The sequence below is a fragment of the Ornithodoros turicata genome, chromosome 10 (assembly GCF_037126465.1).
Source record: "Ornithodoros turicata isolate Travis chromosome 10, ASM3712646v1, whole genome shotgun sequence".
Lineage (NCBI taxonomy): Eukaryota > Metazoa > Arthropoda > Arachnida > Ixodida > Argasidae > Ornithodoros > Ornithodoros turicata.
Genome location: NC_088210.1, coordinates 34,229,811 through 34,242,038, shown reverse-complemented (window position 1 = coordinate 34,242,038; position 12,228 = coordinate 34,229,811).

Here is a 12,228-nt window from a genome sequence, read left to right as displayed (position 1 = left end):
GCTGTGTACTCAGTGCATTCAAGTGGGCGCCTGGTTAGAATGCGAAGCTCAGTTAAACATGTTAAACTTTTAATGCTTGACGACGGCGAAACGTCGAAAGATTCAGCAGGTGAGTGCGACTAACTGGCTTCCTTCCACGTACGTTTGGGTTTGCTAATTATCCGCGTTAATTTGGGGCGCCGTTATCGAGACCTTGCAGGAGATTGTGGGAATACAAATATAGATTCGATCGCATAATAGGTTACATGGTTTGATCGTATTCACTCTCGACATTATCCGTGAGTTTTAGCGCACTGTACGCTACCGCGTTTTGGGTACGTAAAGGATAGCGTGGTGGTTCTGCGCACTGCGCGAAGCTCTCTATGTTTTGCACGTGATCAGAACTACCGCGCTATCCCTTACGTACGCAAAGGCGATAGCGTACGGCGCACTAAAACTCGCTATTATCGTTGCGGACTTTTACGACAACGGTCACAGATATGGAGGTGATGGAGGTGGGTTACGCACGTTGGATTATGACTGGTTCCTTCTAATCCTGTTTAATCCATGTCGGAAGCCATAACGACAAACGTGGTATGGGTTTTAAACTAGTTTTGATCGCATGTGGATAGCACCAAATATTGAGAGAAGGGGTGGGGGGTTTGTAAGCGCCATCTTCAGGTGGCCGACTGGAAAGCCGAAAACAGCCTATTTGCAAGGAGTGTATCTTGGGTAAGCAGATAGAAACCAAGGATCAAGGAATAAGGCACGAGATGCAAGAGGCGAGAGTAAATTGAGAAGATTCGCCTCCATGTGACCTCTCAACACTTCATCTTCAAGTTGACGTAGCTACGCAGACACAAATGATGCTGCAAAGAAGGAGGAAACTTACTGCGCCTGCTTCAAAACACTGTGTCTTCTCGAAGAAGGCACAAATGACGCAAGGACGAGAGAGACGAGTCTCAAGATCGATATTTCGTCCCAATTGCATTTTGAGACCCTCACTTTTTTTCTTCTTTTCATCTTGACGCACTACATACTATGTTTACAGTGGTCGATTTAAATTCTGTCCCGCAACGAGGTACATTTCAGCCCTAATACCTGTTCTTTTCCGTCCACGTTACGCAAGCAGGAATTTGCCGGCCGGTGCTTTGGAATGTTTGAAGGGACATCGTCTATTTGAATGGTTTTGCGCGAGAGAATGTCGAAGAGGTTTTGGAAGTAATTTATGGGAAGTGCACCGGTGCAGTTTGTACGGCTGCCTCGCTACTGGTATAATAGCTATGCCGGAAAAATATTTAAAAAAACATCGATATGCAAGAGATAAACTGATGTGGTGCAAGTGATGTGGTGCAAGGGATAAACTGAGGTGCCGCTTGCGTCGATTTCCGTCGTATGAATGTGTGTATGAGTGAGCAAAAATGGACATCGTCTATTTGAACATCGTCTATTCCGGACTATTCCCGGACTACCCGGACTATTCCGGACTATCCCATCGTCTATTAGCTATGCCGGAAAAATATTATTTCCGTCGTATGAATGTGTGTATGAGTGAGCAAAAATGTAAGAGTGAAAGGAGGGTGAGTGAGAGTGAGTGGCTGGTTTGTCGTCCCTTCAGATGACGCCCCCCGGAAGTCGCTGGAAAGGCGTGTTAGCTTAGCTCAATTGGTAGAGCCCTGGACCGGCAATCCAGAAGATGTGGGTTCGATCCCTACAGCTGGCTAACCTTTTCAGTGACTTTCATCTTTCATCATCGATATGCATTCCATTACAGTAAAAGGGGTAACGACACCGAAATACATCGTGTTAGTCTACCAGCGACGGCATGCCATTCTCCGCAATTACTCAGGGTGGAACATTGTGTAAGCTACATATAAAGCTCTGAAGGAGATTTAGTCCTGGCTGGTAAATATCAAAGTGATTGCGTAAAAGTTGGAATGCAAAACGTACGAGTCCCATACATTTCAAAACAATAAAAATGGCGGCGAAAGCGGTGGTGAACGGAGTGGTATTTTCGCGCAGTTTGCCAGTGTTCACCCTAACAGTCCCGCTTTGTAACCTGCACTTTTAGTAAGAACAAGTAATAAAATATTCCTATTCCTTCTTATTCCTGTTCGGGAAGGTGGATCGTGCGTCCTGGGCAGACTTCACATGGAATTGTGCCTACATTTGTCCCAAAGCAGGAAAACAGAGGGAAAACAGCACAGCCGGCTCCCGGATTCGAACGCGGGTCACCTCCAAGTCTCTGCGTGGAATGCCACACTGAAGCCACTGTCATTGCAGAACAGCTCATCGCGATCCGACGCGCTTGAGTGCTGTGCGACACCCCAAGCAGCACAATGTACTGAAAGTCGAGTGCAATAGGGGTGGACGGGTAGGTGGAAGGCCTTGAACAGACTCGTGAAACTAAAGAACATTGATAAGACACATACCGTCCACCCCTATTGCACTCGACTTTCGGTACATCGTGCTGCTTGGGACGGCGCGCCGTCTGAGGGCCATCGTTTTTCAGCAGCGCTTCGCGACACCGTCATTTTTATTGTTTTGAATACGGGACACGTGGGGTTTTCATTATATACACTGCGATACGACGCTCGGTCACTCCTTCGGGGCTATAAATGTGGACTACACAATGGTCCTTCTACACTGGAGGTAGCGCACGTGTGACAGCAACCTCTTTCCACGTAGTTTATACAACCTATTCGCGAGGCCAAACATCCTCCACTGTCGAAAGCCACTGAAGAAGGTCCCTTCCTTCCGTTTTACGACTGACCTCCAGCCCATCTTTCCCTTTTTGCAGTTTATTTTCTTCCAAGGTGACAGTCTCAAAGTTTTATTTCCTTTCGGACGCGGTCAGGGCTCCCAGAATGCTTTCCAACCCATTGGGTGCTTCCAGTTGTATATTACTGAACGCAAAAAACGGTGACACTGCAGCACACAACTCGGTTAGTGTCGCTTCGTTTTGTATGAATGTGAGCGGTTGGGAAATGCTTGGCATGCGGGGTTTGGCTCCATAGAGATGATTTCGTTTTAGAAATAGTGCTATCTCTTTTTAGTTCCGATATTTCCATTCGGTGACCATAAAGTCTACATTAATAGGCTAAAATATTTTTTTCGTAAACATCAACATCATAGGCTAAAATAGTTGTTTTAACCTGAAAACTATAAATAAAGGTATCGTTTTATCACGAATGTCATATACGTTAACTAATTTGGCTTGCAGATGCTCAATCCATTTTGTTCTTTGAGAACGTCAACGTCAATTTATTCAACGTCAATCCAATCCAATCCAATCCAATCCACTCTCCTTCTGGAGTGTCAACAATTCCCTACAAAGAAACGGCACGTGTCTTCGATCAGCTCAGTTTCCTTTTGGAATAGCAAGCCGTCCTTTCTGGCTGACCGTTCTCCAGCCAAAATAAATATACTCCCCCCCCCCCCCCCTCAGTTTCTTTTCGGAGCCACGTCAAACCGAAATAGTTTTAGAAGAGCACTTCTACACTAAGAACGCACACTGGCGCGTAATACCGTCCTCGGGGCGATAGATGTCGCAAACAGGAGATATTGAATGTAGGCGCATCCCAAATTGCTTCCGGCCATTATATGTATTTACTTGATTCCGATGTTTACAACTGCAGACGCCCGCAGGAATCTCGGTCTGCAAAGGCACCGAAAAGCGCTCATGGTCGGTGAAATATATGTCGCTCGGCTGAGAACACGAAACCGTTTTGAGCTATGCCTTTTTGAGGCAAACTAAGTGGCATTCGCTGTTAGGCCTCGTCGAATGCAGAACGTGTTGCGCGAAAACTGTGTAACCGTCGCTGCGAAAATACACGCCGCGTTGAAAGACAGAGATACGTGGATAGTATAAGCTGAATACTCAAGGTTGAAGTCTGCCTCGAATACTTAAAAGTTTCTGAAAATTGAAGCGTTAGGATTCCGATGGGGGGGCTCGCAGGCTGGGGGAAAGGGAATGAAAAACTGGTTGCATTTTTAGGCATTGCGCGAAACGCGTGTGAAAGCAGTAGCTCTATATATGGGCATCACGTGGCCATATCCCATGAGCACGTCACGTGCTGAGCCCTTTAAAGCCACGGACTTACACTGTGGTATAACAGACTTGTACGTAACGGGTAATTGCGTTACTAGTAATCAATTACTTTTTTGAGTAATTTGTAACGTAATAGATTACTTTTGGGGCCGAGTAATTTTTTGAGTAATTCAATTACAATTTTCAGTAATCAATTACCAAGTAATCGATTACTTGGAAACTGAAGAATCCACATTGTTCGGGACGACGCACACACACATATATGGGATGATTCACCGCCGCGATGGTGGAGAGAGTGTTCAGTGTAGCTGCGGACGTTCTGACAAGAAAACGCGGAAAATTAACGGACGAAAACTTCCACAAGCAGCTGCTACTAAAGTTGAACACTGCTCTTATGAAATAAATTCTGCTGCTAAATGCTGACTTCGTTTTTGCTTCGTTTCGCTTCGTTTTTGCTCAGTTTCCTTTTGTGTGTGTGTGTGTGTGAATATCTTTTCTTCTATATCTTTTTTCTGTCTTTTTTTATATCGTTTTCTCAGATATCAAAAGTAATTGGCAAAGTAATGCGTTACTTTTCAAGGCGTTACTTCATTACTTTTCCGGCAAGTAATTTCTAACGGTAAAAAAATTACTTTTTCGTACAAGGTAACGGTAACGGTAATCAATTACTTTTTTTTAGTAACGTGTACAAGTCTGGGTATAAAGCTATCGCTTCGAAACAGCGCTCTCGGCCTATACTCTCTCGGGTGCTGCACGACGATTTGAAGTGTACAAATTCAGAGCATAGAGGGAAAGTGTGAGGAAGAAGAGGCTGACCTCTCCTTTGTCGTGACAGTGGAGTGTAATACAGTCATCGTTTGTCCCATTTGTTCGTTGCTCTGATCTTCTTCTGGTCCTCTCTTCCCACGAAAGATCTTCCCCGTGGTATGCAGACAATGGTATGCTCCATCGATTACGCGCGGGATCTGCGTTCACGAACTCGCAACTGTACAAGATCGGCTCCAGGGAGGACTCGAATTGCGGACACTGTAATCATCCGGAGACTATCGCGCATATCCTGACAGAATGCCGTGCATACCATACTATGCGGGAAACTCATCTGCCCCACGCCAGTCCTGACATACTGACGGACGTCCTCTTCCCCGAAGGTTCTTGTGCGGAACGAAGAAACGGGCCTAGCGGAGAGACCACTCTAGTGCACCTCTCACCTACAGTGTGCCTCCGTCCCATCAGTATCGGTCATCCTGCCTATGCATCACTTTGAAGTCCTCAACTCCCCTCTCCCACTTTCCTTTTTTTTTTTTTTTGCTATAGTCGTGACGATGCCCACGTGAGTGGGGCCACCAATGGCAAGCTACCTCAACCCCCCCCCCCCCCCATCTTCTTCTGTTCTTCCAATGTCACGCTGTTGCCATTATTCCGTTGTTGAATGGTGCACTTTACTGTAACGTTTCAAACAGATTCGTTTACGATGTTCGTAGTCACGATTTATCTGTTGCTGATGTAGTTCGTTTCTTTGACGGATCGCGTTTTTTCGAAAAAGAACGTCATCGATGTTTTCGTGCCAGGATTTTCAACTCAACGCACAAAACACTAGATATTCTGTTAGTCACAGCAACTTGAAGACGGGCCCAACGATGGAGTACACTATCTCCAGTCGCGTCTCTGTGAGGGAAGAATCTGTCCTCCATCGGCTCCGCCTTAACGTCGCCCGTGCTCCGTCGCTGCTGTTCAAAATGGATCAGCAAGCCACACCAGCAAGACCTTACGCGACGTGATCAAGTCTCGCCTCACCAGCCTCGGATACTTGAACATCTCTCTCGCAACATTGCTTTGCACACGTAGCGATGGTATAACCGCAGCGCTTCTCAACTTCCTTGCGGGACACCGGTCACTTAAGCAGCCTGTGACATGGTGTGTGGGACGGCGAAAGTCCTGTGACCCCCACATCGCCTGACTCTGAGTACCCCAGGAACTTGATTACCCTAAGGCACTATTTACTAAGGAGTCCTTATTGGTTGGCTTTTCCCGCCAAAATAAAGAACCCCCCCCCCCCCCCCAGCTGCTTCGTAAAAGTCCCGCACACAAATATACGTAAATAGATAGGAGACGCAAACCGTCTGTCATCCCGTCTTTTCGAGGACTGACCCAATTTTTTTTTTAGTCTTCCAATTTCGGAAGGGCCAATCCATTCTACATGATAAGCAATTGCTACCGATTTCCCCAGCGATGCCACGAGTTCGCGGTCAAGATCGATGGTCTCTGAATAAACATCCAAGGGGCGAGCCGATAATGATTTCGGCCCCCGGCCTAGCCGATCTTCCGGAGCTTATTCTAGGCACGTCCCAATTTCCGCTCGTAAAAGCGTAGACCCAGCGGGTCACCCTACGACAGACCTAGAAACAGGAATGCGTCACTATTTACCTGTACAGGGACGCGCAAAACAAAGAAAACAAGCCTGCGGATTAACGGTTGTAACATGATAAGCGTTAATGGAAACGATTTCAAGAGTAAACCTCGAGACGTATACGATGTGCCCCGATGGAACCGGAAGCTATATGTTTGTGTTGAATTACTTGATTTACTGTAGGTATTTTTGACGCGGAAATATGACACGATCTCACGGGTAGGCGCAAAGAGTGTTATTAGCCTACTAAGTCCGGAAATTCGGAATAAAAATACGTGTATCAAAATGTCACACAATCATTGCAACTGCGGCTCCGAGCCACGAAGGGACGTGACACGCTGGGCTCCTTTGTTTCTTTAAAATGACCATGGAGCGGATCCTGTCGTCCGAGGCGCAGGCAGGCCACTGTACTGCTTCAACTCGTGAAGCTTTTAAGTTTTCACAGCGGAGAACGTTCAAAACATTTCCAGCAACTTTCCTTTCGACTACTTACGCACCAGCGAAAGCTGTCATGCCTGGAAAGCGACATGTCCTACGTTGTAAGGGCTTATTAAGACATGCAAATTAGCGCACTTCCTCCTCCAGTATTACAATCGCTTCGCGACGGCAACGTATGTGGAGCCTTCCAGAGCCTTTATGACATGACAGCAAAATTGCATCCGGAGCTAATTAGCATCCGTGGAAAATAATTAGACTGCGTTCTAGCTCTTCTTTCGATGTTTGTAAAAAAAAAAGTAAATTTAGCCGAATACATGGTGGTGTCCATTCAATAGACCTTTTTCACAATGGCCTATGCGCATGCGTATGACCTTGAGGCGCCAGAGAAGATTATCTCCGTCTTCGCCAGATGGCGCAGTATGGGGACCAGTGGGGGGACCGCACGAATGGCGCGACCTTGTCGGCCCCACTAAGGGACCGGTTTTTCGTCCTTTGTGCTATCCACGTGGATTTGCTTTAGACGCGCGCCAAGCGTGGTTCGTTGGACAGCCGCTAGGATACGACACGTATGTGAAAAAGGTCCATTCAGTTGGTGACGTGAGTTGTTTTGTTGTTTTTATGCCGCTCCACGTAGAAATTACGAGCCTCACCCACTCGTCTCCCGCTTCTATCGCCCTCTCTCCGTCGATTATAGCCACACTCGCTTCGCGGTGCAAGCGTGGAACGTAAGAAATTCACTCAACAAATAAAAAAACTGCATATCTGCTTTTCTACTTGACTCCAAACTTATTTTACGTACTGAATTCTGGCACACGTGCACAGCCACGCATACTAAGCCAAACTTGCAACGGGTTTCTTCCGTACTATGCTACAGACATCCCGCAACCTCGGCAAATATGCTCCCATATCCAGCTTGGCGACGAGAAGGAATGGAGCGAATATTCTGCTCTCAAAAAAATTTGCCGCGAGAGACGGGTCTGTTATTGCTATCCATTCGGTGGCAGCTGCACAGATATTGCGGGGAAAAAAAGGAGGGGGGGGGAATGTGGGAAGTGCTACATATAGACATATATATCCGGCATTATTAGGGAATGGTCGGGAAATATAAAGATATGGGTTTCTGTGTGTCTGCCGTATTCTTAGGAAAAGATATGGAGATAATAGAGGCTATGGGTTTGTGAAATGGCAGAGTGGTTCACTGGGTCAGTTGGTTGATGGGGAAGACGTTCTTCGGTTGCCCTTGAAGAATAGTGGAGGAGCAATTCTGATATATTTTTCTTCGCTCAGATAACGTATTTCGTTCTTGGGGCGACTGGTCTTGTTTTAAAGGAGCAGAGACGGTCCCCTTCCATAATTTTTTCCTTTTTTGGTTGCGGAGGATTGTGCAAGAAATAAAAACGCTTTTCGCAGCTGACTTACAGCGCGAGAGACAGGCCAGTCTTTCATCTGCTCGCCATCTGAAAACCCTCAACCCTTTCGGAGAGCCCATGTGACGTCACTCTGTGACGTATAAAGTACGCCGCAAGCAGCGCCGCGTCGTGCCCGTTGCATACGAATTTTTTTGAGGTGGGGAAATCAGACGTCGCGGCTGCTCGTTACGCAGATGCTACGTCACACGGATATGATTACGTCAGGCCAGGAAGTCTGGTCTCCAGGGTTAAGCCAAGGTCAGGTCTTGGCTGGTTTTTGAGGGAGTTCTCGTAAGTTAAATTGCACACTGACGGGACCCCGTTGAACGACAATATTTTACATTGTCGTTCCTGACAGATTGCTTGGTGTTGATGAACGAAGTTGGGTTTCGAGCAATCTTAAGCGTATATTCATTGCTACTTTAAAGGTCAAAGCGGAGAGGGTTTTATTTACTACCTGGGGATGATGAGGTCTTTGTGGGGCGGAATGTGAGGAAGAATGATTTTGGAAAGAATCAAGGGAAGAGACGATAAATTCTACTAGTGCTAATAACAAGTGATAAAAAGATAAAAACACGGAAACTACTGTTTATTAACGTACAAGCTTTCATGCAGTGGACTGTATTTCATCAGGTACAAAAGTAATGAGGAGGTGACATCTATATTTGTAAGTGATGAAATGGAGTCCACTGCGTGACAGCTTGTACGTTAATGAACAGTAGTTTGTGTTTCTATCTGTGTATCAGTTCTTATGTGGTCCCAGAAATGTTGCGAATGTTCGGAGTTCCGCGTTGCTATCTTGGCCACTTTCTGGAGAAGAACGAATAAATTCAGCCAACGCAATTGTTATGCCTTAAAATACACATTTAACCCTGGACAGAAGTTTTTCGTTCTCCTTGACTTTGAAAGTAAGAAGCCCATCCTTTCTTTCCAACCCGTTTAAACGAAACTTCGAGCGAAAGAGGCTTCAACCACAACAATTTGTTGAAGCCTCAGTGTCAACTGCATAGAGGCGACATAAAAGCCGCTTCTCTCTCTCTCTCTCTCTCTCTCTTTTTTTTTCTTTTTTGACGATGAATGCCGTAACTTATCACATCTCAAACTCCTCTTCCACCACGTCAGCATCGGTCGACGTAGCGAGTTATAGTAGAAAGAGAGCACACAATGAACACAGTACGATAAAAGAAGCTGTCAAATCCAAGCTTTAGGAAGGTGATATGAGCCACTTCATAGAGAGTACGGGATTGGCTTATTATACTTTCGGAACCGTTATCGGCCGAAGTCAAAGGCAAGCCCTTTCACCATCACCACCACCGAAGTCAAAGCCTAACCGAAGTCGGCCCAGGACGCATACAACCCCCTGTCCCCACTGCTTCCTGCTGTCCTCACTTTATTTGCCCACGTCTGTACGCCGCCCACAGCCACGGGTGCTTCGCCGGCAGGAACACGAAACTAAAAATAGTAATAGCTTCTCCTGCGTGCTCAGTTATCATGCAGGCAAAGCACGCTTTACAGGAACCGAACGTCGTCAACTGACGACAAGGTCCCGCGTGATGATGCGATGATGATATGCCGCGTGTTATAATAAATGGAATAGAAAATAGAATAAAATCATTGAAAAAGGACAGTAGCGGCCTTTTTTGTTCCAGCAATAAAGGAGGTGGAGAAGAACGGCAACGAGCACTTAAATGACGCAAGCTTTCCAAACGTTTACGATTCGCCAAGAGAGTTAAACAAATTCCATTTCACGTTTGCGCTTCGAATCGATCTCTACGTAAGCCTTAGAGAGTCCGTTGAAGACTTTAATTAAACTCATTTCGGCTCAACTGAGGCGACCGACGCGTGGAGAATGGAAGAGCTGAGAAGTCCTTTGTTTTCCTTTCCCCAAATGCAGATAAGGTCCGTCTCTCCATCGGCGAGTTAGATAGCTAGTTTAACATACCACGAGATTGTTGAACAGAGAATAATGCCCCCGTTCTTCTTCGTAGTTTTTGTACTGACTTCGACCGAATGAAATGGGACTGGTACTGAGAGAAAACATGAAACGCAGAAAAGATAAAGTCGACAACAAAGACTGCATACGAGTCCATAACTTAAAAATCGATTCTCTCGTTATCTGCATACAAGTGTTAGGGTTTTATCACATTGATGAAGCTTCCACGCGCATGGAAGCTGCTATCAGGGCTGCAATTCCGCAGTGCATCAGTCATCCTTCCATTTACCAGCCTCCCCTCTCATATCTTCTTTCCATGCATGAATGTGGCGAAATAAAAAATAACATCCCATCTCATCATCATCATCATGTAATTGTTGTTGTTGTTGTTCAGAGCCAAGTGATTGTCTCTCTCATACTAAAAAGATATGAAACCTCTTCTTAGTAGGCAACCCAAGCAGCACAATGTACTGAAAGTCGAATGCAATAGGGGTGGACAGGTAGGTGGAAGACCTTGAACACACTCTTGAAACTAAGGAACAGTGATAAGACGCATACCGTCCACCCCTATTGCACTCGACTTTCAGTACATTGTGCTGCTTGGGAAGTTAGAAATTTCCGGCACAGACAATACTTGAAACGGGTTGCAACGCTCTCCTTTGTAATATAAAATATCCATTATCCTTAGGTTGTGCAAATAGGGGGGGGGGGGGGGCGTCTTAGAATAGTGGGGGAGCAATTTTAGCGCACCCAATAAACGGGGCGTACGGTAGACGCAAATGAAGGAAACTCCAAACAATTTTAGAATAGTCTTCCTCCACCGCAACCCAAACCGCAAGGACCTTATGCTTTAAGCACCGTAGAGTGGTAGCCACAATATTAATTTTTTGTATCTTAAATTTAATTTAAAAAGTCCAAATCTCTCGTTGAATTTATGCTGCACTAAACGATGCGCGTTTCTTTTACTTATTTTTTAGGTGGCTTTCTCGTAACATCGTCGCACGACGGCAACTCGACTTTGGGGAGAGTTGCATTATCAACGTAATTTCTGAAAAATAGCGTCCCATCCAAATCTAAACACACGAATAATGTTCTAATCATGCGCATTGACGACCCTTAATTTCATTGGGGGACCAAAGCGCTTGGGTGCGCAAAACTGGTTGATTGACTGGAAATTCTACAACTGTCTAATCAAACTTTAAAAGCGATAAAACCCCCGTGCCGGGGAACAAGTCAACAGACGACACAACACACAGGCACAGACTGACGAACAAAGATTTATTATCAAACTTGGTTTATATCCTCTAACCTAACCAACAACGCCCTCTTCAGCAAGTTCGCACCAGCAAAACCCCCGGCACGGGGGTTTTATCGCTTTTAAAGTATGCTGTACCGAACAGCCCAATTTTTAACCATATTCGATGTCTAATCAAAGTGTACGTAACTTTAAAACCAGTGCAGTCACTCTCTTAAACTAAACTTATATGCCACTCTACAGCAGCGCGCAGAAGACAGACGCAAAACGAAATCCCAGACGCGCGCGCGCCGATGTTGCGTAATATTTTCCGCCTGAGAAACTCTCGCATCGACTCCGGGAAGCAAATCTGATTACATGAAACGACGTCCCACATACCGTGCACCACTACTCGATAAACTTGGCAAGCAAACATAGCGTGGCGCATTTTTTCTTTTATGTCTTCCTGGCTTGTTTAGAGAGGCAAAAATTCTTCTTGACACAGGAGCGACGGGAGAGGGTTGATTGGGCAACGAAACCGTAAGCTACTCAACGACGCAAAATACTAAAAATACTAAATATGCAAGTGCTAAACTACTCTAAAAGACTAAGTGTACTACGCGGAGCTAAATTTGTAAAAAGTACGTATATTCCCGCAAATGAATATTGCATAGGACGTTACCGCATAGTACACAGTCGTGTCTGACGTCCATGTCATCGTCACCATTCATTCGTTCATTACCGTTGACGTTCTAGGCGTATAATCGAAAGAGTGCA